Source organism: Tachypleus tridentatus, chromosome 1 (assembly GCF_004210375.1).
Source record: "Tachypleus tridentatus isolate NWPU-2018 chromosome 1, ASM421037v1, whole genome shotgun sequence".
Lineage (NCBI taxonomy): Eukaryota > Metazoa > Arthropoda > Merostomata > Xiphosura > Limulidae > Tachypleus > Tachypleus tridentatus.
Genome location: NC_134825.1, coordinates 27,978,555 through 27,983,643, shown reverse-complemented (window position 1 = coordinate 27,983,643; position 5,089 = coordinate 27,978,555). Strand labels below are relative to the sequence as shown.

At 34.5% G+C, this 5,089-nt stretch overlaps 1 long non-coding RNA gene across 1 annotated transcript; it reads left to right on the top strand.

Annotated features, from left to right (window-relative positions):
• Window positions 1-1,616: 1,616 nt before the first annotated feature.
• Window positions 1,617-3,345, top strand: LOC143244915 (uncharacterized). The gene is made up of 2 exons (XR_013025380.1): window positions 1,617-2,108; window positions 3,164-3,345. It is a non-coding gene; the product is annotated as an uncharacterized LOC143244915 (long non-coding RNA).
• Window positions 3,346-5,089: the final 1,744 nt, after the last annotated feature.

The window sequence follows — 5,089 nt, the reverse complement described above, 5'->3', positions numbered from 1 at the left end:
TATTATGTAGCCTTGAGAAGAAATGTTTACTCCAACGTACTCAATTCATTAGGACAAAAGAATTTAGTTTCAGCGAAATTTTGCAAAACTATTCTGAACTCGTACAATTCTCTCAAAGACTGTTTGTTTTGGAATTTCGCACAAAGCTACTCGAGGGCTATCTGTGCGAGCCGTCCCTAATTTAGCAGTGTAAGACTAGAGGGAAGGCAGCTAGTCATCACCACCCACCGCCAACTCTTGGGCTACTCTTTTACCAACGAATAGTGGGATTGACCGTCACATTATACACCCCCATGGCTGGGAGGACGAGCATGTTTAGCGCGACGCGGGCGCGAACCCGCGACCCTCGGATTACGAGTCGCACGCCTTACGCGCTAGGCCATGCCGGGCCCTCTCAAAGACAAAGTGCAGTTAATTCCACGTTCATATTCAAGGCACGAGTTTCCGAAAGGGATCCTATCTCGTCTTACTTTAATATATTTGTTTTCGAGAGAATAAAGTTGTAACAAAACAATGTACAAAATGTATTGTTAAATTAATGTTGCAGATTGTAATAGAAAGAGAATTTTTGTAATGCTTATTTGAAGTGATAAACAACTACACAGTTAGTTGTTTACAACTTCTTTCTCCCCTAGATCACCTCATTTTGTGAAATTTAATTGGATCATTATGGAATTATCTCTATTGCCAACAATTCTTGTCCAAATCTATCTCAAATTTTATATTATATATCTAAGTAAAATTACAGTTTATTTACTCCTTACAATTCTATTACACAACGACTATTTTCATATGAGATCTATAATTTTAATATTTAATCTAGAAATAAAAAGTCCATATAAAAATACAAAAATATTTTATAAAAAGGATATAATAGTTTATTCAATGGGCAATAGGGGGCAATACCTTTGAAGGTCAAATTTTAAATATCTCGTTGGCCTCGATTTTATAAACGGAATGGAGAATTGAGAGCAGTGAAAATAGTTATACATGAAATCATCCATTATTAATTAGAAATTAACGTTTTGCTAATTCGTATTAAACCAAGTCACTGTAAACAAATGGAGAATGTATCAGCAACTGCCATTAAAGTTAAGCAAAACATGTGATTAATCATCCGGCGCGATTTCTCACGCTTAAGCAATAACTGAATCATCTGTCATGACACAGGATGCACGTGATAAGCTCAAACGTTTCGTTATTTCTAGGCAATACATACAACAATCCGGATAATGAATGTTGCATCACAATTGGAGAGTAAGTTGGTCATGTCTCAAAATTATAATATTGGAAGGCTTTAATAATAATCGGTTCCTATAACCTTTACAGTCTATTTTTTGTTTTTATTTTGTGTTTATCTTTATTTTCACATGATGTTATTTGTTGCGTAGCGATAAATAAGGCATGAGTAATATCTTGATTTATTGTGCAACGTGTTTAAGTAATGACTCAGAAATGTTGCATGCTAGTAACAATACGTATTGCATCACCTCCAGTTTAGCAAGAATTTACTTACGTGTCACGCGATCGTTGGGCCCAGTCATGTAGAGTTGCACAACATTGGGCAATTCTAAACACGACCAATATAAATACCAGACACTGTTTCATGCATCGTTACTATTCAGACTCCAATTTTGAAGTGAATGCCGATTTCTCGACATCAAAACTTTCGCAGAATGAGGGAAGGTATTACTCATCGTGGCTCTAGACATAGTTTCGGATGTTTCAGACGAGGTCCACATTCAAGACGTCATATTTGGAAAAAAGCGAATAAGTGCCATAGATATTGTTTGGGGCCATCTATTGATTCTTGGAAACATGAAAAGCGATCTTGCATGAATTCCTCTGTACATCACTGTGGTGAGGAATTCTCTCGCCATAGTTCATCCCCAACAAAACATTGTCCTCAACGGCACAAGAGTTCGATGTGTTGCTGCCATAGAACACATTCTACCTTGGAGCGACCCACTGGACATGGTTACTGTCCACTTCAGTTCTCACATAATGATACTGAACAAGAAACAGAGGCAAACCGGGAAATAGCAACACAGACTGAAGAAGCCACCGGGAATAATTCTTGAATGGTTTTGCCTTGCCCAAATTATATGGTATGAAAATCTGAAGTCGAATTTATGTATGCAAAATATAATATTGACTTACCTCTTGAAAATATGAAATCCAGAATGTTATTTTATGATAATATCATAGAATTCTCATTCAAGAAGAATGCTTGCTTTAGACCAATAATTTAGACCCTCTCTACATTATAATAATAATATCAAAATCAATGTCTAATATACTCAAAAGCTTGTTTGAAGTGTAAGAAGACTTACATTTCTGAAACATTTGACTTCAATACTCAGTAGATCTACAAAGAAAGTATATGAATACACAACACATTTCCTTCCCCAGTAAATTTTTAATCTGTTCTACAATTTCAAAGAAGAATGAGTAGTGTAATTATACACACTGTTTCTGTATTTAATAATTACAATTTTATGTACAATATTTTATGCTGATCATAATAATTGAATTTCACTCAAAGATGAGAGGCTATCCGCATTGTTTTAAGGCTAAAGTCTTAAACAGCCTAAACCAGAATAAATTTCTTCGATTTTTTAATGTTAATTGTATTTCATTATCACTTGTCTTAGTATAAAAACTTTATATTTAAATACGCCAATTCATTAGTAGTCTATGTCACATGCTACAGGCAACGCTTTAACCACTGATACAGTTTTCAAACATGAATTCTTGACCTGGATTGGAATATTACAATCTATGTAAGTAACTGTTGTAACTCTTGGATTTGAACAGCTAAATATTCTAGATATTCAGAACCAACAACAGTTCGTCCAAAGAAGGAGAAATGTGTGAATCAACTGTCTGAGCCACATATTGCTGAGAAGTATCTTATCATGTCTGATGGATAATTTTTTGGTTGTTTCGTTTAGCTATCTTGTTTAAACCAACTAATTAAAAGTGTACATCAGTTGAGATATGTGGTTAGCAAAGAATGCCAACCTTACATAGTTACAACCATCTGACTCACAAAATTATGTTCTCTTAATCTCCTGAACTTTGAGATCCTAAACTCCCAATCTCTGAACCATAGAGTTATGTACTTCCAATCGTCTAAACTTCCAATATTTTTCACTTCCAGGTATCTTAACCACGAGTTTATGTTCTTCTAATAATCCGCACTACAAGATTCTGCACTTCCAGTTGCCTGGACCATAATGCTATGCATTGAATCACGTCAATTCTGTTATCCACTTTCTTTGTTTTTAAATATATTTCTTGTAATTACTGAGTATTGATGAATAAAGATTTTGAACTATTGCATTTTAGATATTTTATATGATAATGTTTAATAAAAAACAGACAGTCGACTCGTAATCTGAGGGTTGAGTGCTAGAATCCTTGTCACATCAAACATGCTCGCCCTTTCAGCCGTGGAAGCGTTATAATATGACGATCAATCTCTCTATTCGTTGGTAAAATAGTAGCCCCAGAGTTGGCGGTGGGTAGTGATGGCTTGTAGACTTCCCTCTAGTCTTACATCTAATTTTGTTTTTTTATATATGTCCAGCAAATCTCGTGATAACATTTCTATTGATTTCACCTGTAAAACCTTTCTCACGTGATTGACATGGTGTGCATTGTGCAATATAAACGCCTTGTTTTTTTGTTTATATGCAGATAATATTAAAGTGAAGTATTTAATTATGTCAACATCTCTGCGAAAGCCCTCTACACATGAAATGTGAATGCATCATGAATATTTACTGCAAAGAAATATTTCATGAAAAAACGTCAAATCTAATTATTCCTACTGCAAAGCTGGTGTATTAAACATATTGTGGCCAGAATTAATATCATATATTACGTATTCCTGGTTATAATATTACACAATCTGCCCGTGTTTTAATATATACGTACACACATGAACGACATTGGCACTTTTAGCTTTCTCTAACCATACGACTTGTGTATTTATGAAATATATCAATAATGTATGATAAACACATCAGGTAAATGCTGACCGTGTCAAATACTTTACATACACACATCATTGCACACCACATCATTTTAAGTTTGTAAAAATTCTGATTTTTATGAAGAAAAACAACTCGCTTCGCATCTTGCGGTCATGAAATCTCTTATAAGAGTGACGTCAAATCTTACTACTTGTCATCCAAGAGTTGGTGGTGGGTATTGTTGACTGTCGCCCTCGCTTATTGTCTATTTTTAAAATAGGTTAGGCTGGTTCTCAAATAAGCAAAATAACATTCCATGACAGATTTCACAAAAATGGAAATATATTAACGTCACGACGCTACTGACAGTATTTCCTACGTAGTAGTCGAACTACATACAACCCTTTTGCCCTGTTATAGTGTGGTGCAGAAAACAAACATTTACCTGTTCTGCATATTGTAGAGGGCCAGCACCTAGCTATTTGCCGCAGAAAACAAACATTTACCATGTTAGCTCCTCCGCATAAAAATTTTCTCAACCCAAACGAGCCGTTTTTACATATATATATTTTCTCTACAAGTTGGTTTCCTCGTCATCACTGAGTATCTATATGTGTTATATGTCATGCGGAGATCAGCATTTATCAAAGTGCTACATGAAGATAGAAGTTATCTGTTTTCAATTCTGTAGAGAACTAATATTTAACCTCTTCTATGACTGCAGAGAACCAAGATTTACCTATCATATTTTACGTGGTACAGAAGACTAGTATGTTCAAGTATTTTACACAATTCAGAGAATTTAATAAACATTTATTTATTCAAGGTGCTAAATAGAACTAACATTTACCTGTTCCAGTTGCTACACAGTACTAACATTTTTTTTTATTCTACATACTACAACGCAGCGATATCTATACCAATCCTGGATGTGTTCATATGTAAAACACAAAAAAATGTGTATGATATGTGATGTAAAGAAGCAATATTTATCTATTTTATATGCGTGCTACGGAGAATAAGCATCTGTTCATTCTACGTATTGTAGAAAACTATTTGCATCATGCAAATTGCTACTAATTATATACTGCTTAGTTTTTGAAGCACTG